The sequence below is a fragment of the Ascidiella aspersa genome, chromosome 3, assembly GCF_963924565.1.
Source record: "Ascidiella aspersa chromosome 3, kaAscAspe10.2, whole genome shotgun sequence".
NCBI classification, from domain to species: Eukaryota; Metazoa; Chordata; class Ascidiacea; order Phlebobranchia; family Ascidiidae; genus Ascidiella; species Ascidiella aspersa.
In genome coordinates, this window is record NC_139449.1 from 11,520,895 (window position 1) to 11,545,024 (window position 24,130).

Consider the following 24,130-nt stretch of genomic DNA (forward strand, 5'->3'; position numbering starts at 1 on the left):
TTATGTTTCAGTTTTCAAATGTTATTCATGTAATTTCATGGTTCCAAATATACAGCAAAGTTCGTGTATTTCATTCATGTTTCAACTACCAACTTCCAATCAGTTATATCTAGAATTATGTTAAGGTTTACAATTTGAGCGGAATCGAAATAACATAAGAGTAGAAAAAGCAAATGAATAACTTCAGCCTTTGAAAAAGATCTCCCCGTCGGGGAATCGAACCCCGGTCTCCCGCGTGACAGGCGGGGATACTGACCACTATACTAACGAGGAAGACGTGACAGGGTAGCATACCTATATTGGCTGGTGTTATTTCGCGTTTTGAATAATAAGAAAGAAAAAAAAAGCTTCTGAGTTTGGAATGTCACATTTACAAATTAATATATCATATCAACTCTATCCATATTTTTGTTAACAATTGTATGGTTTACTAATCGAACCGTGTTTCCTATACATCTCAGATAATAGAAATATTCAACATTAAACGTAAGACCACTTGCAAACAAATTAAATTGCATTTGAACTTTATTGATTTGTGTGTCTTTCAAAAAGAACAAGAATTTGTGATTTCAAAATAATAGCTAAACACATTTTTGTTGAATACTGTAAAGTTGTAAAACCATCAGTGATAATTGGAAATATTATTTTAATTGGCTGGTCATTATACGTGTATATTTATCAACAAGCTTTAGATATCTCTAGTTTAACTAAGTGAAGATTTATATTCAGTTGAGTACTTATTCAAGGTACTGAAAAACTTATTTTGTATATTTGTCTTTAGTGCATCGTTTGCTTTGATGAGATTGAAACCGAAAAATACTTGATAAACTGATTAAAGAGGTAATACAGATTGTGATTAGTACATCAAAGGGACAGCCGTTCTGCAAGCGGGTGGTCAATGAATTTGAAAAAACAACACTGATAAGGTTAACAGAAAATTTCAGCAGCGCTTCGTTAGACAGTTCTCCTTTTTTCTTTGTAATTATCAAAATCAGCTTTGCTGCCTATATAAATACGGAATCAACTACTTGGCTTATACTTCGTTTGACACAATTATAAAAGCGAGTTCAATTTATCGCAAGACGACTTTAGTAATAAAATGTCACCCAATGCTGTTGAGAACTGCAATGCAATCGGACTCCTGAGCATGAGTTTCTGTGAAACGCTTCACGTGTCTCCAAAGATTGAAATATTTCATACAGCGAAACCAAGACGTAGAATGAAGAGACAATCAACCAACAGTAAACCCACTTGCATTAACAAATCTGCAACGACTAGTACAACAAGGAAACGAGCTCGAAGCGAAGAAAATGAACATGTAAACGATCGTTTGCAATGCCAACCAGAATGCCTTTTCAAAGACTATCGACAGCAAGCGAAACGTTTTAGACACGTGTCAGATATCACTGCTTGCAAAAATTATTCTTACGCTCACCAAACAACTACAGTGCCAATTGGAAGAAGAATCAATTTCAGTAAAATATCTGATGTTGGTCCATCTTTCCCGAACCTGTCAAGCTCTTCGTTGGTTACCAGTGTTCTGCGAGGTCAACATGGTCGGCGTTGTCAGCAAAACTTGCGCACGTGTGCTGTTGCATAAAATGCTGCATGATTTTATTATTTTCATTTTCTATATTAAGTATATGTTTGTTCCAACCTTTTGTATTAAAAAAAATATTATTCAGCTTTTCTTTATTGTTTTGTCTTTATATATGCGCACGTATTTATCTGTTATGTTTCAGTTTTCAAATGTTATTCATGTAATTTCATGGTTCCAAATATACAGCAAAGTTCGTGTATTTCATTCATGTTTCAACTACCAACTTCCAATCAGTTATATCTAGAATTATGTTAAGGTTTACAATTTGAGCGGAATCGAAATAACATAAGAGTAGAAAAAGCAAATGAATAACTTCAGCCTTTGAAAAAGATCTCCCCGTCGGGGAATCGAACCCCGGTCTCCCGCGTGACAGGCGGGGATACTGACCACTATACTAACGAGGAAGACGTGACACGGTAGCATACCTATATTGGCTGGTGTTATTTCGCGTTTTGAATAATAAGAAAGAAAAAAAAAGCTTCTGAGATTTGGAATGTCACATTTACAAATTAATATATTATATCAACTCTATCCATATTTTTGTTAACAATTGTATGGTTTACTAATCGAACCGTGTTTCCTATACATCTCAGATGATAGAAATATTCAACATTAAACGTAAGACCACTTGCAAACAAATTAAATTGCATTTGAACTTTATTGATTTGTGTGTCTTTCAAAAAGAACAAGAATTTATGATTTCAAAATAATAGCTAAACACATTTTTGTTGAATACTGTAAAGTTGTAAAACCATCAGTGATAATTGGAAATATTATTTTAATTGGCTCGTCATTATACGTGTATATTTATCAACAAGCTTTAGATATCTCTAGTTTAACTAAGTGAAGATTTATATTCAATTGAGTACTTATTCAAGGTACTGAAAAACTTATTTTGTATATTTGTCTTTAGTGCATCGTTTGCTTTGATGAGATTGAAACCGAAAAATACTTGATAAACTGATTAAAGAGGTAATACAGATTGTGATTAGTACATCAAAGGGACAGCCGTTCTGCAAGCGGGTGGTCAATGAATTTGAAAAAACAACACTGATAAGGTTAACAGAAAATTTCAGCAGCGCTTCATTAGACAGTTCTCCTTTTTTCTTTGTAATTATCAAAATCAGGTTTGCTGCCTATATAAATACGGAATCAACTACTTGGCTTATACTTCGTTTGACACAATTATAAAAGCGAGTTCAATTTATCGCAAGACGACTTTAGTAATAAAATGTCACCCAATGCTGTTGAGAACTGCAATGCAATCGGACTCCTGAGCATGAGTTTCTGTGAAACGCTTCAAGTATCTCCAAAGATTGAAAGATTTCATACAGCGAAACCAAGACGTAGAATGAAGAGACAATCAACCAACAGTAAACCCACTTGCATTAACAAATCTGCAACGACTAGTACAACAAGGAAACGAGCTCGAAGCGAAGAAAATGAACATGTAAACGATCGTTTGCAATGCCAACCAGAATGCCTTTTCAAAGACTATCGACAGCAAGCGAAACGTTTTAGACACGTGTCAGATATCACTGCTTGCAAAAATTCTTCTTACGCTCACCAAACAACTACAGTGCCAATTGGAAGAAGAATCAATTTCAGTAAAATATCTGATGTTGGTCCATCTTTCCCGAACCTGTCATGCTCTTCGTTGGTTACCAGTGTTCTGCGAGGTCAACATGGTCGGCGTTGTCAGCAAAACTTGCGCACGTGTGCTGTTGCATAAAATGTTGCATCATTTTATTATTTTCATTTTCTATATTAAGTATATGTTTGTTCCAACCTTTTGTATTAAAAACAATATTATTCAGCTTTTCTTTATTGTTTTGTCTTTATATATGCGCACGTATTTATCTGTTATGTTTCAGTTTTCAAATGTTATTCATGTAATTTCATGGTTCCAAATATACAGCAAAGTTCGTGTATTTCATTCATGTTTCAACTACCAACTTCCAATCAGTTATATCTAGAATTATGTTAAGGTTTACAATTTGAGCGGAATCGAAATAACATAAGAGTAGAAAAAGCAAATGAATAACTTCAGCCTTTCAAAAAGATCTCCCCGTCGGGGAATAGAACCCCGGTCTCCCGCGTGACAGGCGGGGATACTGACCACTATACTAACGAGGAAGACGTGACAGGGTAGCATACCTATATTGGCTGGTGTTATTTCGCGTTTTGAATAATAAGAAAGAAAAAAAAAGCTTCTGAGATTTGGAATGTCACATTTACAAATTAATATATCATATCAACTCTATCCATATTTTTGTTAACAATTGTATGGTTTACTAATCGAACCGTGTTTCCTATACATCTCAGATGATAGAAATATTCAACATTAAACGTAAGACCACTTACAAACAAATTAAATTGCATTTGAACTTTATTGATTTGTGTGTCTTTCAAAAAGAACAAGAATTGGTGATTTCAAAATAATAGCTAAACACATTTTTGTTGAATACTGTAAAGTTGTAAAACCATCAGTGATAATTGGAAATATTATTTTAATTGGCTCGTCATTATACGTGTATATTTATCAACAAGCTTTAGATATCTCTAGTTTAACTAAGTGAAGATTTATATTCAGTTGAGTACTTATTCAAGGTACTGAAAAACTTATTTTGTATATTTGTCTTTAGTGCATCGTTTGCTTTGATGAGATTGAAACCGAAAAATACTTGATAAACTGATTAAAGAGGTAATACAGATTGTGATTAGTACTTTAAAGGGACAGCCGTTCTGCAAGCGGGTGGTCAATGAATTTGAAAAAACAACACTGATAAGGTTAACAGAAAATTTCAGCAGCGCTTCATTAGACAGTTCTCCTTTTTTGTTTGGAATTATCAAAATCAGCTTTGCTGCCAATATAAATATGGAATCAACTACTTGGCTTATACTTCGTTTGACACAATTATAAAAGCGAGTTCAATTTATCGCAAGACGACTTTAGTAATAAAATGTCACCCAATGCTGTTGAGAACTGCAATGCAATCGGACTCCTGAGCATGAGTTTCTGTGAAACGCTTCACGTGTCTCCAAAGATTGAACGATTTCATACAGCGAAACCAAGACGTAGAATGAAGAGACAATCAACCAACAGTAAACCCACTTGCATTAACAAATCTGCAACGACTAGTACAACAAGGAAACGAGCTCGAAGCGAAGAAAATGAACATGTAAACGATCGTTTGCAATGCCAACCAGAATGCCTTTTCAAAGACTATCGACAGCAAGCGAAACGTTTTAGACACGTGTCAGATATCACTGCTTGCAAAAATCCTTCTTACGCTCACCAAACAACTACAGTGCCAATTGGAAGAAGAATCAATTTCAGTAAAATATCTGATGTTGGTCCATCTTTCCCGAACCTGTCATGCTCTTCGTTGGTTACCAGTGTTCTGCGAGGTCAACATGGTCGGCGTTGTCAGCAAAACTTGCGCACGTGTGCTGTTGCATAAAATGTTGCATCATTTTATTATTTTCATTTTCTATATTAAGTATATGTTTGTTCCAACATTTTGTATTAAAAAAAATATTATTCAGCTTTTCTTTATTGTTTTGTCTTTATATATGCGCACGTATTTATCTGTTATGTTTCAGTTTTCAAATGTTATTCATGTAATTTCATGGTTCCAAATATACAGCAAAGTTCGTGTATTTCATTCATGTTTCAACTACCAACTTCCAATCAGTTATATCTAGAATTATGTTAAGGTTTACAATTTGAGCGGAATCGAAATAACATAAGAGTAGAAAAAGCAAATGAATAACTTCAGCCTTTGAAAAAGATCTCCCCGTCGGGAATCGAACCCCGGTCTCCCGCGTGACAGGCGGGGATACTGACCACTATACTAACGAGGAAGACGTGACAGGGTAGCATACCTATATTGGCTGGTGTTATTTCGCGTTTTGAATAATAAGAAAGAAAAAAAAAGCTTCTGAGTTTGGAATGTCACATTTACAAATTAATATATCATATCAACTCTATCCATATTTTTGTTAACAATTGTATGGTTTACTAATCGAACCGTGTTTCCTATACATCTCAGATGATAGAAATATTCAACATTAAACGTGAGACCACTTGCAAACAAATTAAATTGCATTTGAACTTTATTGATTTGTGTGTCTTTCAAAAAGAACAAGAATTTGTGATTTCAAAATAATAGCTAAACACATTTTTGTTGAATACTGTAAAGTTGTAAAACCATCAGTGATAATTGGAAATATTATTTTAATTGGCTGGTCATTATACGTGTATATTTATCAACAAGATTTAGATATCTCTAGTTTAACTAAGTGAAGATTTATATTCAGTTGAGTACTTATTCAAGGTACTGAAAAACTTATTTTGTATATTTGTCTTTAGTGCATCGTTTGCTTTGATGAGATTGAAACCGAAAAATACTTGATAAACTGATTAAAGAGGTAATACAGATTGTGATTAGTACATCAAAGGGACAGCCGTTCTGCAAGCGGGTGGTCAATGAATTTGAAAAAACAACACTGATAAGGTTAACAGAAAATTTCAGCAGCGCTTCATTAGACAGTTCTCCTTTTTTCTTTGTAATTATCAAAATCAGCTTTGCTGCCTATATAAATACGGAATCAACTACTTGGCTTATACTTCGTTTGACACAATTATAAAAGCGAGTTCAATTTATCGCAAGACGACTTTAGTAATAAAATGTCACCCAATGCTGTTGAGAACTGCAATGCAATCGGACTCCTGAGCATGAGTTTCTGTGAAACGCTTCACGTGTCTCCAAAGATTGAAATATTTCATACAGCGAAACCAAGACGTAGAATGAAGAGACAATCAACCAACAGTAAACCCACTTGCATTAACAAATCTGCAACGACTAGTACAACAAGGAAACAAGCTCGAAGCGAAGAAAATGAACATGTAAACGATCGTTTGCAATGCCAACCAGAATGCCTTTTCAAAGACTATCGACAGCAAGCGAAACGTTTTAGACACGTGTCAGATATCACTGCTTGCAAAAATTATTCTTACGCTCACCAAACAACTACAGTGCCAATTGGAAGAAGAATCAATTTCAGTAAAATATCTGATGTTGGTCCATCTTTCCCGAACCTGTCATGCTCTTCGTTGGTTACCAGTGTTCTGCGAGGTCAACATGGTCGGCGTTGTCAGCAAAACTTGCGCACGTGTGCTGTTGCATAAAATGTTGCATCATTTTATTATTTTCATTTTCTATATTTAGTATATGTTTGTTCCAACCTTTTGTATTAAAAAAAATATTATTCAGCTTTTCTTTATTGTTTTGTCTTTATATATGCGCACGTATTTATCTGTTATGTTTCAGTTTTCAAATGTTATTCATGTAATTTCATGGTTCCAATTATACAGCAAAGTTCGTGTATTTCATTCATGTTTCAACTACCAACTTCCAATCAGTTATATCTAGAATTATGTTAAGGTTTACAATTTGAGCGGAATCGAAATAACATAAGAGTAGAAAAAGCAAATGAATAACTTCAGCCTTTGAAAAAGATCTCCCCGTCGGGGAATCGAACCCCGGTCTCCCGCGTGACAGGCGGGGATACTGACCACTATACTAACGAGGAAGACGTGACAGGGTAGCATACCTATATTGGCTGGTGTTATTTCGCGTTTTGAATAATAAGAAAGAAAAAAAAAGCTTCTGAGATTTGGAATGTCACATTTACAAATTAATATATCATATCAACTCTATCCATATTTTTGTTAACAATTGTATGGTTTACTAATCGAACCGTGTTTCCTATACATCTCAGATGATAGAAATATTCAACATTAAACGTAAGACCACTTGCAAACAAATTAAATTGCATTTGAACTTTATTGATTTGTGTGTCTTTCAAAAAGAACAAGAATTGGTGATTTCAAAATAATAGCTAAACACATTTTTGTTGAATACTGTAAAGTTGTAAAACCATCAGTGATAATTGGAAATATTATTTTAATTGGCTCGTCATTATACGTGTATATTTATCAACAAGCTTTAGATATCTCTAGTTTAACTAAGTGAAGATTTATATTCAGTTGAGTACTTATTCAAGGTACTGAAAAACTTATTTTGTATATTTGTCTTTAGTGCATCGTTTGCTTTGATGAGATTGAAACCGAAAAATACTTGATAAACTGATTAAAGAGGTAATACAGATTGTGATTAGTACATCAAAGGGACAGCCGTTCTGCAAGCGGGTGGTCAATGAATTTGAAAAAACAACACTGATAAGGTTAACAGAAATTTCAGCAGCGCTTCATTAGACAGTTCTCCTTTTTTTTTGTAATTATCAAAATCAGCTTTGCTGCCTATATAAATACGGAATCAACTACTTGGCTTATACTTCGTTTGACACAATTATAAAAGCGAGTTCAATTTATCGCAAGACGACTTTAGTAATAAAATGTCACCCAATGCTGTTGAGAACTGCAATGCAATCGGACTCCTGAGCATGAGTTTCTGTGAAACGCTTCACGTGTCTCCAAAGATTGAACGATTTCATACAGCGAAACCAAGACGTAGAATGAAGAGACAATCAACCAACAGTAAACCCACTTGCATTAACAAATCTGCAACGACTAGTACAACAAGGAAACGAGCTCGAAGCGAAGAAAATGAACATGTAAACGATCGTTTGCAATGCCAACCAGAATGCCTTTTCAAAGACTATCGACAGCAAGCGAAACGTTTTAGACACGTGTCAGATATCACTGCTTGCAAAAATCCTTCTTACGCTCACCAAACAACTACAGTGCCAATTGGAAGAAGAATCAATTTCAGTAAAATATCTGATGTTGGTCCATCTTTCCCGAACCTGTCATGCTCTTCGTTGGTTACCAGTGTTCTGCGAGGTCAACATGGTCGGCGTTGTCAGCAAAACTTGCGCACGTGTGCTGTTGCATAAAATGTTGCATCATTTTATTATTTTCATTTTCTATATTAAGTATATGTTTGTTCCAACCTTTTGTATTAAAAAAAATATTATTCAGCTTTTCTTTATTGTTTTGTCTTTATATATGCGCACGTATTTATCTGTTATGTTTCAGTTTTCAAATGTTATTCATGTAATTTCATGGTTCCAAATATACAGCAAAGTTCGTGTATTTCATTCATGTTTCAACTACCAACTTCCAATCAGTTATATCTAGAATTATGTTATGGTTTACAATTTGAGCGGAATCGAAATAACATAAGAGTAGAAAAAGCAAATGAATAACTTCAGCCTTTGAAAAAGATCTCCCCGTCGGGGAATCGAACCCCGGTCTCCCGCGTGACAGGCGGGGATACTGACCACTATACTAACGAGGAAGACGTGACAGGGTAGCATACCTATATTGGCTGGTGTTATTTCGCGTTTTGAATAATAAGAAAGAAAAAAAAAGCTTCTGAGTTTGGAATGTCACATTTACAAATTAATATATCATATCAACTCTATCCATATTTTTGTTAACAATTGTATGGTTTACTAATCGAACCGTGTTTCCTATACATCTCAGATAATAGAAATATTTAACATTAAACGTAAGACCACTTGCAAACAAATTAAATTGCATTTGAACTTTATTGATTTGTGTGTCTTTCAAAAAGAACAAGAATTTGTGATTTCAAAATAATAGCTGAACACATTTTTGTTGAATACTGTAAAGTTGTAAAACCATCAGTGATAATTGGAAATATTATTTTAATTGGCTGGTCAATATACGTGTATATTTATCAACAAGCTTTAGATATCTCTAGTTTAACTAAGTGAAGATTTATATTCAGTTGAGTACTTATTCAAGGTACTGAAAAACTTATTTTGTATATTTGTCTTTAGTGCATCGTTTGCTTTGATGAGATTGAAACCGAAAAATACTTGATAAACTGATTAAAGAGGTAATACAGATTGTGATTAGTACATCAAAGGGACAGCCGTTCTGCAAGCGGGTGGTCAATGAATTTGAAAAAACAACACTGATAAGGTTAACAGAAAATTTCAGCAGCGCTTCATTAGACAGTTCTCCTTTTTTCTTTGTAATTATCAAAATCAGCTTTGCTGCCTATATAAATACGGAATCAACTACTTGGCTTATACTTCGTTTGACACAATTATAAAAGCGAGTTCAATTTATCGCAAGACGACTTTAGTAATAAAATGTCACCCAATGCTGTTGAGAACTGCAATGCAATCGGACTCCTGAGCATGAGTTTCTGTGAAACGCTTCACGTGTCTCCAAAGATTGAAATATTTCATACAGCGAAACCAAGACGTAGAATGAAGAGACAATCAACCAACAGTAAACCCACTTGCATTAACAAATCTGCAACGACTAGTACAACAAGGAAACGAGCTCGAAGCGAAGAAAATGAACATGTAAACGATCGTTTGCAATGCCAACCAGAATGCCTTTTCAAAGACTATCGACAGCAAGCGAAACGTTTTAGACACGTGTCAGATATCACTGCTTGCAAAAATTATTCTTACGCTCACCAAACAACTACAGTGCCAATTGGAAGAAGAATCAATTTCAGTAAAATATCTGATGTTGGTCCATCTTTCCCGAACCTGTCAAGCTCTTCGTTGGTTACCAGTGTTCTGCGAGGTCAACATGGTCGGCGTTGTCAGCAAAACTTGCGCACGTGTGCTGTTGCATAAAATGCTGCATCATTTTATTATTTTCATTTTCTATATTAAGTATATGTTTGTTCCAACCTTTTGTATTAAAAAAAATATTATTCAGCTTTTCTTTATTGTTTTGTCTTTATATATGCGCACGTATTTATCTGTTATGTTTCAGTTTTCAAATGTTATTCATGTAATTTCATGGTTCCAAATATACAGCAAAGTTCGTGTATTTCATTCATGTTTCAACTACCAACTTCCAATCAGTTATATCTAGAATTATGTTAAGGTTTACAATTTGAGCGGAATCGAAATAACATAAGAGTAGAAAAAGCAAATGAATAACTTCAGCCTTTGAAAAAGATCTCCCCGTCGGGGAATCGAACCCCGGTCTCCCGCGTGACAGGCGGGGATACTGACCACTATACTAACGAGGAAGACGTGACAGGGTAGCATACCTATATTGGCTGGTGTTATTTCGCGTTTTGAATAATAAAAAAGAAAAAAAAAGCTTCTGAGATTTGGAATGTCACATTTACAAATTAATATATCATATCAACTCTATCCATATTTTTGTTAACAATTGTATGGTTTACTAATCGAACCGTGTTTCCTATACATCTCAGATGATAGAAATATTCAACAATAAACGTAAGACCACTTGCAAACAAATTAAATTGCATTTGAACTTTTTTGATTTGTGTGTCTTTCAAAAAGAACAAGAATTGGTGATTTCAAAATAATAGTTAAACACATTTTTGTTGAATACTGTAAAGTTGTAAAACCATCAGTGATAATTGGAAATATTATTTTAATTGGCTCGTCATTATACGTGTATATTTATCAACAAGCTTTAGATATCTCTAGTTTAACTAAGTGAAGATTTATATTCAGTTGAGTACTTATTCAAGGTACTGAAAAACTTATTTTGTATATTTGTCTTTAGTGCATCGTTTGCTTTGATGAGATTGAAACCGAAAAATACTTGATAAACTGATTAAAGAGGTAATACAGATTGTGATTAGTACATCAAAGGGACAGCCGTTCTGCAAGCGGGTGGTCAATGAATTTGAAAAAACAACACTGATAAGGTTAACAGAAAATTTCAGCAGCGCTTCATTAGACAGTTCTCCTTTTTTCTTTGTAATTATCAAAATCAGCTTTGCTGCCTATATAAATACGGAATCAACTACTTGGCTTATACTTCGTTTGACACAATTATAAAAGCGAGTTCAATTTATCGCAAGACGACTTTAGTAATAAAATGTCACCCAATGCTGTTGAGAACTGCAATGCAATCGGACTCCTGAGCATGAGTTTCTGTGAAATGCTTCAAGTGTCTCCAAAGATTGAAAGATTTCATACAGCGAAACCAAGACGTAGAATGAAGAGACAATCAACCAACAGTAAACCCACTTGCATTAACAAATCTGCAACGACTAGTACAACAAGGAAACGAGCTCGAAGCGAGGACTATTAACATGTAAACGATGGTTTGCAATGCCAACCAGAATGCCTTTTCAAAGACTATCGACAGCCAGCGAAACGTTTTAGACACGTGTCAGATATCACTGCTTGCAAAAATCCTTCTTACGCTCACCAAACAACTACAGTGCCAATTGGAAGAAGAATCAATTTCAGTAAAATATCTGATGTTGGTCTATCTTTCCCGAACCTGTCATGCTCTTCGTTGGTTACCAGTGTTCTGCGAGGTCAACATGGTCGGCGTTGTCAGCAAAACTTGCGCACGTGTGCTGTTGCATAAAATGTTGCATCATTTTATTATTTTCATTTTCTATATTAAGTATATGTTTGTTCCAACCTTTTGTATTAAAAAAAATATTATTCAGCTTTTCTTTATTGTTTTGTCTTTATATATGCGCACGTATTTATCTGTTATGTTTCAGTTTTCAAATGTTATTCATGTAATTTCATGGTTCCAAATATACAGCAAAGTTCGTGTATTTCATTCATGTTTCAACTACCAACTTCCAATCAGTTATATCTAGAATTATGTTAAGGTTTACAATTTGAGCGGAATCGAAATAACATAAGAGTAGAAAAAGCAAATGAATAACTTCAGCCTTTGAAAAAGATCTCCCCGTCGGGGAATCGAACCCCGGTCTCCCGCGTGACAGGCGGGGATACTGACCACTATACTAACGAGGAAGACGTGACACGGTAGCATACCTATATTGGCTGGTGTTATTTCGCGTTTTGAATAATAAGAAAGAAAAAAAAACCTTCTGAGATTTGGAATGTCACATTTACAAATTAATATATTATATCAACTCTATCCATATTTTTGTTAACAATTGTATGGTTTACTAATCGAACCGTGTTTCCTATACATCTCAGATGATAGAAATATTCAACATTAAACGTAAGACCACTTGCAAACAAATTAAATTGCATTTGAACTTTATTGATTTGTGTGTCTTTCAAAAAGAACAAGAATTTATGATTTCAAAATAATAGCTAAACACATTTTTGTTGAATACTGTAAAGTTGTAAAACCATCAGTGATAATTGGAAATATTATTTTAATTGGCTCGTCATTATACGTGTATATTTATCAACAAGCTTTAGATATCTCTAGTTTAACTAAGTGAAGATTTATATTCAATTGAGTACTTATTCAAGGTACTGAAAAACTTATTTTGTATATTTGTCTTTAGTGCATCGTTTGCTTTGATGAGATTGAAACCGAAAAATACTTGATAAACTGATTAAAGAGGTAATACAGATTGTGATTAGTACATCAAAGGGACAGCCGTTCTGCAAGCGGGTGGTCAATGAATTTGAAAAAACAACACTGATAAGGTTAACAGAAAATTTCAGCAGCGCTTCATTAGACAGTTCTCCTTTTTTCTTTGTAATTATCAAAATCAGCTTTGCTGCCTATATAAATACGGAATCAACTACTTGGCTTATACTTCGTTTGACACAATTATAAAAGCGAGTTCAATTTATCGCAAGACGACTTTAGTAATAAAATGTCACCCAATGCTGTTGAGAACTGCAATGCAATCGGACTCCTGAGCATGAGTTTCTGTGAAATGCTTCAAGTGTCTCCAAAGATTGAAAGATTTCATACAGCGAAACCAAGACGTAGAATGAAGAGACAATCAACCAACAGTAAACCCACTTGCATTAACAAATCTGCAACGACTAGTACAACAAGGAAACGAGCTCGAAGCGAGGACTATTAACATGTAAACGATGGTTTGCAATGCCAACCAGAATGCCTTTTCAAAGACTATCGACAGCCAGCGAAACGTTTTAGACACGTGTCAGATATCACTGCTTGCAAAAATCCTTCTTACGCTCACCAAACAACTACAGTGCCAATTGGAAGAAGAATCAATTTCAGTAAAATATCTGATGTTGGTCTATCTTTCCCGAACCTGTCATGCTCTTCGTTGGTTACCAGTGTTCTGCGAGGTCAACATGGTCGGCGTTGTCAGCAAAACTTGCGCACGTGTGCTGTTGCATAAAATGTTGCATCATTTTATTATTTTCATTTTCTATATTAAGTATATGTTTGTTCCAACCTTTTGTATTAAAAAAAATATTATTCAGCTTTTCTTTATTGTTTTGTCTTTATATATGCGCACGTATTTATCTGTTATGTTTCAGTTTTCAAATGTTATTCATGTAATTTCATGGTTCCAAATATACAGCAAAGTTCGTGTATTTCATTCATGTTTCAACTACCAACTTCCAATCAGTTATATCTAGAATTATGTTAAGGTTTACAATTTGAGCGGAATCGAAATAACATAAGAGTAGAAAAAGCAAATGAATAACTTCAGCCTTTGAAAAAGATCTCCCCGTCGGGGAATCGAACCCCGGTCTCCCGCGTGACAGGCGGGGATACTGACCACTATACTAACGAGGAAGACGTGACAGGGTAGCATACCTATATTGGCTGGTGTTATTTCGCGTTTTGAATAATAAAAAAGAAAAAAAAAGCTTCTGAGATTTGGAATGTCACATTTACAAATTAATATATCATATCAACTCTATCCATATTTTTGTTAACAATTGTATGGTTTACTAATCGAACCGTGTTTCCTATACATCTCAGATGATAGAAATATTCAACAATAAACGTAAGACCACTTGCAAACAAATTAAATTGCATTTGAACTTTTTTGATTTGTGTGTCTTTCAAAAAGAACAAGAATTGGTGATTTCAAAATAATAGTTAAACACATTTTTGTTGAATACTGTAAAGTTGTAAAACCATCAGTGATAATTGGAAATATTATTTTAATTGGCTCGTCATTATACGTGTATATTTATCAACAAGCTTTAGATATCTCTAGTTTAACTAAGTGAAGATTTATATTCAGTTGAGTACTTATTCAAGGTACTGAAAAACTTATTTTGTATATTTGTCTTTAGTGCATCGTTTGCTTTGATGAGATTGAAACCGAAAAATACTTGATAAACTGATTAAAGAGGTAATACAGATTGTGATTAGTACATCAAAGGGACAGCCGTTCTGCAAGCGGGTGGTCAATGAATTTGAAAAAACAACACTGATAAGGTTAACAGAAAATTTCAGCAGCGCTTCATTAGACAGTTCTCCTTTTTTCTTTGTAATTATCAAAATCAGCTTTGCTGCCTATATAAATACGGAATCAACTACTTGGCTTATACTTCGTTTGACACAATTATAAAAGCGAGTTCAATTTATCGCAAGACGACTTTAGTAATAAAATGTCACCCAATGCTGTTGAGAACTGCAATGCAATCGGACTCCTGAGCATGAGTTTCTGTGAAATGCTTCAAGTGTCTCCAAAGATTGAAAGATTTCATACAGCGAAACCAAGACGTAGAATGAAGAGACAATCAACCAACAGTAAACCCACTTGCATTAACAAATCTGCAACGACTAGTACAACAAGGAAACGAGCTCGAAGCGAGGACTATTAACATGTAAACGATGGTTTGCAATGCCAACCAGAATGCCTTTTCAAAGACTATCGACAGCCAGCGAAACGTTTTAGACACGTGTCAGATATCACTGCTTGCAAAAATCCTTCTTACGCTCACCAAACAACTACAGTGCCAATTGGAAGAAGAATCAATTTCAGTAAAATATCTGATGTTGGTCTATCTTTCCCGAACCTGTCATGCTCTTCGTTGGTTACCAGTGTTCTGCGAGGTCAACATGGTCGGCGTTGTCAGCAAAACTTGCGCACGTGTGCTGTTGCATAAAATGTTGCATCATTTTATTATTTTCATTTTCTATATTAAGTATATGTTTGTTCCAACCTTTTGTATTAAAAAAAATATTATTCAGCTTTTCTTTATTGTTTTGTCTTTATATATGCGCACGTATTTATCTGTTATGTTTCAGTTTTCAAATGTTATTCATGTAATTTCATGGTTCCAAATATACAGCAAAGTTCGTGTATTTCATTCATGTTTCAACTACCAACTTCCAATCAGTTATATCTAGAATTATGTTAAGGTTTACAATTTGAGCGGAATCGAAATAACATAAGAGTAGAAAAAGCAAATGAATAACTTCAGCCTTTGAAAAAGATCTCCCCGTCGGGGAATCGAACCCCGGTCTCCCGCGTGACAGGCGGGGATACTGACCACTATACTAACGAGGAAGACGTGACACGGTAGCATACCTATATTGGCTGGTGTTATTTCGCGTTTTGAATAATAAGAAAGAAAAAAAAACCTTCTGAGATTTGGAATGTCACATTTACAAATTAATATATTATATCAACTCTATCCATATTTTTGTTAACAATTGTATGGTTTACTAATCGAACCGTGTTTCCTATACATCTCAGATGATAGAAATATTCAACATTAAACGTAAGACCACTTGCAAACAAATTAAATTGCATTTGAACTTTATTGATTTGTGTGTCTTTCAAAAAGAACAAGAATTTATGATTTCAAAATAATAGCTAAACACATTTTTGTTGAATACTGTAAAGTTGTAAAACCATCAGTGATAATTGGAAATATTATTTTAATTGGCTCGTCATTATACGTGTATATTTATCAACAAGCTTTAGATATCTCTAGTTTAACTAAGTGAAGATTTATATTCAATTGAGTACTTATTCAAGGTACTGAAAAACTTATTTTGTATATTTGTCTTTAGTGCATCGTTTGCTTTGATGAGATTGAAACCGAAAAATACTTGATAAACTGATTAAAGAGGTAATACAGATTGTGATTAGTACATCAAAGGGACAGCCGTTCTGCAAGCGGGTGGTCAATGAATTTGAAAAAACAACACTGATAAGGTTAACAGAAAATTTCAGCAGCGCTTCATTAGACAGTTCTCCTTTTTTCTTTGTAATTATCAAAATCAGGTTTGCTGCCTATATAAATACGGAATCAACTACTTGGCTTATACTTCGTTTGACACAATTATAAAAGCGAGTTCAATTTATCGCAAGACGACTTTAGTAATAAAATGTCACCCAATGCTGTTGAGAACTGCAATGCAATCGGACTCCTGAGCATGAGTTTCTGTGAAACGCTTCACGTGTCTCCAAAGATTGAAATATTTCATACAGCGAAACCAAGACGTAGAATGAAGAGACAATCAACCAACAGTAAACCCACTTGCATTAACAAATCTGCAACGACTAGTACAACAAGAAAACGAGCTCGAAGCGAAGAAAATGAACATGTAAACGATCGTTTGCAATGCCAACCAGAATGCCTTTTCAAAGACTATCGACAGCAAGCGAAACATTTTAGACACGTGTCAGATATCACTGCTTGCAAAAATTCTTCTTACGCTCACCAAACAACTACAGTGCCAATTGGAAGAAGAATCAATTTCAGTAAAATATCTGATGTTGGTCCATCTTTCCCGAACCTGTCATGCTCTTCGTTGGTTACCAGTGTTCTGCGAGGTCAACATGGTCGGCGTTGTCAGCAAAACTTGCGCACGTGTGCTGTTGCATAAAATGTTGCATCATTTTATTATTTTCATTTTCTATATTAAGTATATGTTTGTTCCAACCTTTTGTATTAAAAAAAATATTATTCAGCTTTTCTTTATTGTTTTGTCTTTATATATGCGCACGTATTTATCTGTTATGTTTCAGTTTTCAAATGTTATTCATGTAATTTCATGGTTCCAAATATACAGCAAAGTTCGTGCATTTCATTCATGTTTCAACTACCAACTTCCAATCAGTTATATCTAGAATTATGTTAAGGTTTACAATTTGAGCGGAATCGAAATAACATAAGAGTAGAAAAAGCAAATGAATAACTTCAGCCTTTGAAAAAGATCTCACAGTCGGGGAATCGAACACCGGTCTCCCGCGTGACAGGCGGGGATACTGACCACTATACTAACGAGGAAGACGTGACAGGGTAGCATACCTATATTGGCTGGTGTTATTTCGCGTTTTGAATAATAAGAAAGAAAAAAAAAGCTTCTGAGATTTGGAATGTCACATTTACAAATTAATATATCATATCAACTCTATCCATATTTTTGTTAACAATTGTATGGTTTACTAATCGAACCGTGTTTCCTATACATCTCAGATGATAGAAATATTCAACATTAAACGTAAGACCACTTGCAAACAAATTAAATTGCATTTGAACTTTATTGATTTGTGTGTCTTTCAAAAAGAACAAGAATTGGTGATTTCAAAATAATAGCTAAACACATTTTTGTTGAATACTGTAAAGTTGTAAAACCATCAGTGATAATTGGAAATATTATTTTAATTGGCTCGTCATTATACGTGTATATTTATCAACAAGCTTTAGATATCTCTAGTTTAACTAAGTGAAGATTTATATTCAGTTGAGTACTTATTCAAGGTACTGAAAAACTTATTTTGTATATTTGTCTTTAGTGCATCGTTTGCTTTGATGAGATTGAAACCGAAAAATACTTGATAAACTGATTAAAGAGGTAATACAGATTGTGATTAGTACATCAAAGGGACAGCCGTTCTGCAAGCGGGTGGTCAATGAATTTGAAAAAACAACACTGATAAGGTTAACAGAAAATTTCAGCAGCGCTTCATTAGACAGTTCTCCTTTTTTGTTTGGAATTATCAATATCAGCTTTGCTGCCTATAAAAATATGGAATCAACTACTTGGCTTATACTTCGTTTGACACAATTATAAAAGCGAGTTCAATTTATCGCAAGACGACTTTAGTAATAAAATGTCACCCAATGCTGTTGAGAACTGCAATGCAATCGGACTCCTGAGCATGAGTTTCTGTGAAACGCTTCACGTGTCTCCAAAGATTGAACGATTTCATACAGCGAAACCAAGACGTAGAATGAAGAGACAATCAACCAACAGTAAACCCACTTGCATTAACAAATCTGCAACGACTAGTACAACAAGGAAACGAGCTCGAAGCGAAGAAAATGAACATGTAAACGATCGTTTGCAATGCCAACCAGAATGCCTTTTCAAAGACTATCGACAGCAAGCGAAACGTTTTAGACACGTGTCAGATATCACTGCTTGCAAAAATCCTTCTTACGCTCACCAAACAACTACAGTGCCAATTGGAAGAAGAATCAATTTCAGTAAAATATCTGATGTTGGTCCATCTTTCCCGAACCTGTCATGCTCTTCGTTGGTTACCAGTGTTCTGCGAGGTCAACATGGTCGGCGTTGTCAGCAAAACTTGCGCACGTGTGCTGTTGCATAAAATGTTGCATCATTTTATTATTTTCATTTTCTATATTAAGTATATGTTTGTTCCAACCTTTTGTATTAAAAAAATATTATTCAGCTTTTCTTTATTGTTTTGTCTTTATATATGCGCACGTATTTATCTGTTATGTTTCAGTTTTCAAATGTTATTCATGTAATTTCATGGTTCCAAATATACAGCAAAGTTCGTGTATTTCATTCATGTTTCAACTACCAACTTCCAATCAGTTATATCTAGAATTATGTTAAGGTTTACAATTTGAGCGGAATCGAAATAACATAAGAGTAGAAAAAGCAAATGAATAACTTCAGCCTTTGAAAAAGATCTCCCCGTCGGGGAATCGAACCCCGGTCTCCCGCGTGACAGGCGGGGATACTGACCACTATACTAACGAGGAAGACGTTACAGGGTAGCATACCTATATTGGCTGGTGTTATTTCGCGTTTTGAATAATAAAAAAGAAAAAAAAAGCTTCTGAGATTTGGAATGTCACATTTACAAATTAATATATCATATTAACTCTATCCATATTTTTGTTAACAATTGTATGGTTTACTAATCGAACCGTGTTTCCTATACATCTCAGATGATGAAAATATTCAACATTAAACGTAAGACTACTTGCAAACAAATTAAATTGCATTTGAACTTTATTGATTTGTGTGTCTTTCAAAAAGAACAAGAATTGGTGATTTCAAAATAATAGCTAAACACATTTTTGTTGAATACTGTAAAGTTGTAAAACCATCAGTGATAATTGGAAATATTATTTTAATTGGCTCGTCATTATACGTGTATATTTATCAACAAGCTTTAGATATCTCTAGTTTAACTAAGTGAAGATTTATATTCAGTTGAGTACTTATTCAAGGTACTGAAAAACTTATTTTGTATATTTGTCTTTAGTGCATCGTTTGCTTTGATGAGATTGAAACCGAAAAATACTTGATAAACTGATCAAAGAGGTAATACAGATTGTGATTAGTACATCAAAGGGACAGCCGTTCTGCAAGCGGGTGGTCAATGAATTTGAAAAAACAACACTGATAAGGTTAACAGAAAATTTCAGCAGCGCTTCATTAGACAGTTCTCCTTTTTTGTTTGTAATTATCAAAATCAACTTTGCTACCTATAAAAATATGGAATCAACTACTTGGCTTATACTTCGTTTGACACAATTATAAAAGCGAGTTCAATTTATCGCAAGACGACTTTAGTAATAAAATGTCACCCAATGCTGTTGAGAACTGCAATGCAATCGGACTCCTGAGCATGAGTTTCTGTGAAACGCTTCACGTGTCTCCAAAGATTGAAAGATTTCATACAGCGAAACCAAGACGTAGAATGAAGAGACAATCAACCAACAGTAAACCCACTTGCATTAACAAATCTGCAACGACTAGTACAACAAGGAAACGAGCTCGAAGCGAAGAAAATGAACATGTAAACGATCGTTTGCAATGCCAACCAGAATGCCTTTTCAAAGACTATCGACAGCAAGCGAAACGTTTTAGACACGTGTCAGATATCACTGCTTGCAAAAATCCTTCTTACGCTCACCAAACAACTACAGTGCCAATTGGAAGAAGAATCAATTTCAGCAAAAAAACATCTGATGTTGGTCCATCTTTCCCGAACCTGTCATGCTCTTCGTTGGTTACCAGTGTTCTGCGAGGTCAACATGGTCGGCGTTGTCAGCAAAACTTGCGCACGTGTGCTGTTGCATAAAATGTTGCATCATTTTATTATTTTCATTTTCTATATTAAGTATATGTTTGTTCCAACCTTTTGTATTAAAAAAAATATTATTCAGCTTTTCTTTATTGTTTTGTCTTTATATATGCGCACGTATTTATCTGTTATGTTTCAGTTTTCAAATGTTATTCATGTAATTTCATGGTTCCAAATATACAGCAAAGTTCGTGTATTTCATTCATGTTTCAACTACCAACTTCCAATCAGTTATATCTAGAATTATGTTAAGGTTTACAATTTGAGCGGAATCGAAATAACATAAGAGTAGAAAAAGCAAATGAATAACTTCAGCCTTTGAAAAAGATCTCCCCGTCGGGGAATCGAACCCCGGTCTCCCGCGTGACAGGCGGGGATACTGACCACTATACTAACGAGGAAGACGTTACAGGGTAGCATACCTATATTGGCTCGTGTTATTTCGCGTTTTGAATAATAAGAAAGAAAAAAAAAGCTTCTGAGATTTGGAATGTCACATTTACAAATTAATATATCATATCAACTCTATCCATATTTTTGTTAACAATTGTATGGTTTACTAATCGAACCGTGTTTCCTATACATCTCAGATGATAGAAATATTCAACATTAAACGTAAGACCACTTGCAAACAAATTAAATTGCATTTGAACTTTATTGATTTGTGTGTCTTTCAAAAAGAACAAGAATTTGTGATTTCAAAATAATAGCTAAACACATTTTTGTTGAATACTGTAAAGTTGTAAAACCATCAGTGATAATTGGAAATATTATTTTAATTGGCTGGTCATTATACGTGTATATTTATCAACAAGCTTTAGATATCTCTAGTTTAACTAAGTGAAGATTTATATTCAGTTGAGTACTTATTCAAGGTACTGAAAAACTTATTTTGTATATTTGTCTTTAGTGCATCGTTTGCTTTGATGAGATTGAAACCGAAAAATACTTGATAAACTGATTAAAGAGGTAATACAGATTGTGATTAGTACATCAAAGGGACAGCCGTTCTGCAAGCGGGTGGTCAATGAATTTGAAAAAACAACACTGATAAGGTTAACAGAAAATTTCAGCAGCGCTTCATTAGACAGTTCTCCTTTTTTCTTTGTAATTATCAAAATCAGCTTTGCTGCCTATATAAATACGGAATCAACTACTTGGCTTATACTTCGTTTGACACAATTATAAAAGCGAGTTCAATTTATCGCAAGACGACTTTAGTAATAAAATGTCACCCAATGCTGTTGAGAACTGCAATGCAATCGGACTCCTGAGCATGAGTTTCTGTGAAACGCTTCACGTGTCTCCAAAGATTGAAATATTTCATACAGCGAAACCAAGACGTAGAATGAAGAGACAATCAACCAACAGTAAACCCACTTGCATTAACAAATCTGCAACGACTAGTACAACAAGGAAACGAGCTCGAAGCGAAGAAAATGAACATGTAAACGATCGTTTGCAATGCCAACCAGAATGCCTTTTCAAAGACTATCGACAGCAAGCGAAACGTTTTAGACACGTGTCAGATATCACTGCTTGCAAAAATTCTTCTTACGCTCACCAAACAACTACAGTGCCAATTGGAAGAAGAATCAATTTCAGTAAAATATCTGATGTTGGTCCATCTTTCCCGAACCTGTCATGCTCTTCGTTGGTTACCAGTGTTCTGCGAGGTCAACATGGTCGGCGTTGTCAGCAAAACTTGCGCACGTGTGCTGTTGCATAAAATGTTGCATCATTTTATTATTTTCATTTTCTATATTAAGTATATGTTTGTTCCAACCTTTTGTATTAAAAAAAATATTATTCAGCTTTTCTTTATTGTTTTGTCTTTATATATGCGCACGTATTTATCTGTTATGTTTCAGTTTTCAAATGTTATTCATGTAATTTCATGGTTCCAAATATACAGCAAAGTTCGTGTATTTCATTCATGTTTCAACTACCAACTTCCAATCAGTTATATCTAGAATTATGTTAAGGTTTACAATTTGAGCGGAATCGAAATAACATAAGAGTAGAAAAAGCAAATGAATAACTTCAGCCTTTGAAAAAGATCTCCCCGTCGGGGAATCGAACCCCGGTCTCCCGCGTGACAGGCGGGGATACTGACCACTATACTAACGAGGAAGACGTTACAGGGTAGCATACCTATATTGGCTCGTGTTATTTCGCGTTTTGAATAATAAGAAAGAAAAAAAAAGCTTCTGAGATTTGGAATGTCACATTTACAAATTAATATATCATATCAACTCTATCCATATTTTTGTTAACAATTGTATGGTTTACTAATCGAACCGTGTTTCCTATACATCTCAGATGATAGAAATATTCAACATTAAACGTAAGACCACTTGCAAACAAATTAAATTGCATTTGAACTTTATTGATTTGTGTGTCTTTCAAAAAGAACAAGAATTTGTGATTTCAAAATAATAGCTAAACACATTTTTGTTGAATACTGTAAAGTTGTAAAACCATCAGTGATAATTGGAAATATTATTTTAATTGGCTGGTCATTATACGTGTATATTTATCAACAAGCTTTAGATATCTCTAGTTTAACTAAGTGAAGATTTATATTCAGTTGAGTACTTATTCAAAGTACTGAAAAACTTATTTTGTATATTTGTCTTTAGTGCATCGTTTGCTTTGATGAGATTGAAACCGAAAAATACTTGATAAACTGATCAAAGAGGTAATACAGATTGTGATTAGTACATCAAAGGGACAGCCGTTCTGCAAGCGGGTGGTCAATGAATTTGAAAAAACAACACTGATAAGGTTAACAGAAAATTTCAGCAGCGCTTCATTAGACAGTTCTCCTTTTTTGTTTGTAATTATCAAAATCAACTTTGCTGCCTATAAAAATATGGAATCAACTACTTGGCTTATACTTCGTTTGACACAATTATAAAAGCGAGTTCAATTTATCGCAAGACGACTTTAGTAATAAAATGTCACCCAATGCTGTTGAGAACTGCAATGCAATCGGACTCCTGAGCATGAGTTTCTGTGAAACGCTTCACGTGTCTCCAAAGATTGAAAGATTTCATACAGCGAAACCAAGACGTAGAATGAAGAGACAATCAACCAACAGTAAACCCACTTGCATTAACAAATCTGCAACGACTAGTACAACAAGGAAACGAGCTCGAAGCGAAGAAAATGAACATGTAAACGATCGTTTGCAATGCCAACCAGAATGCCTTTTCAAAGACTATCGACAGCAAGCGAAACGTTTTAGACACGTGTCAGATATCACTGCTTGCAAAAATCCTTCTTACGCTCACCAAACAACTACAGTGCCAATTGGAAGAAGAATCAATTTCAGTAAAACATCTGATGTTGGTCCATCTTTCCCGAACCTGTCATGCTCTTCGTTGGTTACCAGTGTTCTGCGAGGTCAACATGGTCGGCGTTGTCAGCAAAACTTGCGCACGTGTGCTGTTGCATAAAATGTTGCATCATTTTA

General features: G+C 34.5%; 11 non-coding genes across 11 annotated transcripts; all 11 read right to left on the reverse strand.

The window, feature by feature from the left end:
- Positions 1 to 201: 201 nt before the first annotated feature.
- On the reverse strand, positions 202 to 273 carry Trnad-guc (transfer RNA aspartic acid (anticodon GUC)). The gene has a single exon. It is a non-coding gene; the product is annotated as a tRNA-Asp (tRNA).
- A 1,659-nt stretch (positions 274 to 1,932) lies between these two features.
- On the reverse strand, positions 1,933 to 2,004 carry Trnad-guc (transfer RNA aspartic acid (anticodon GUC)). Its single transcript has one exon. It is a non-coding gene; the product is annotated as a tRNA-Asp (tRNA).
- A 5,122-nt stretch (positions 2,005 to 7,126) lies between these two features.
- Trnad-guc (transfer RNA aspartic acid (anticodon GUC)) lies at positions 7,127 to 7,198 on the reverse strand. Its single transcript has one exon. It is a non-coding gene; the product is annotated as a tRNA-Asp (tRNA).
- Positions 7,199 to 8,856: 1,658 nt separating this feature from the next.
- On the reverse strand, positions 8,857 to 8,928 carry Trnad-guc (transfer RNA aspartic acid (anticodon GUC)). Its single transcript has one exon. It is a non-coding gene; the product is annotated as a tRNA-Asp (tRNA).
- A 1,659-nt stretch (positions 8,929 to 10,587) lies between these two features.
- Trnad-guc (transfer RNA aspartic acid (anticodon GUC)) lies at positions 10,588 to 10,659 on the reverse strand. The gene has a single exon. It is a non-coding gene; the product is annotated as a tRNA-Asp (tRNA).
- Positions 10,660 to 12,319: 1,660 nt separating this feature from the next.
- Trnad-guc (transfer RNA aspartic acid (anticodon GUC)) lies at positions 12,320 to 12,391 on the reverse strand. Its single transcript has one exon. It is a non-coding gene; the product is annotated as a tRNA-Asp (tRNA).
- Positions 12,392 to 14,051: 1,660 nt separating this feature from the next.
- On the reverse strand, positions 14,052 to 14,123 carry Trnad-guc (transfer RNA aspartic acid (anticodon GUC)). Its single transcript has one exon. It is a non-coding gene; the product is annotated as a tRNA-Asp (tRNA).
- A 1,660-nt stretch (positions 14,124 to 15,783) lies between these two features.
- On the reverse strand, positions 15,784 to 15,855 carry Trnad-guc (transfer RNA aspartic acid (anticodon GUC)). The gene has a single exon. It is a non-coding gene; the product is annotated as a tRNA-Asp (tRNA).
- A 3,391-nt stretch (positions 15,856 to 19,246) lies between these two features.
- Positions 19,247 to 19,318, reverse strand: Trnad-guc (transfer RNA aspartic acid (anticodon GUC)). Its single transcript has one exon. It is a non-coding gene; the product is annotated as a tRNA-Asp (tRNA).
- A 1,663-nt stretch (positions 19,319 to 20,981) lies between these two features.
- Trnad-guc (transfer RNA aspartic acid (anticodon GUC)) lies at positions 20,982 to 21,053 on the reverse strand. Its single transcript has one exon. It is a non-coding gene; the product is annotated as a tRNA-Asp (tRNA).
- Positions 21,054 to 22,713: 1,660 nt separating this feature from the next.
- Trnad-guc (transfer RNA aspartic acid (anticodon GUC)) lies at positions 22,714 to 22,785 on the reverse strand. Its single transcript has one exon. It is a non-coding gene; the product is annotated as a tRNA-Asp (tRNA).
- Between the last annotated feature and the right edge of the window lie 1,345 nt (positions 22,786 to 24,130).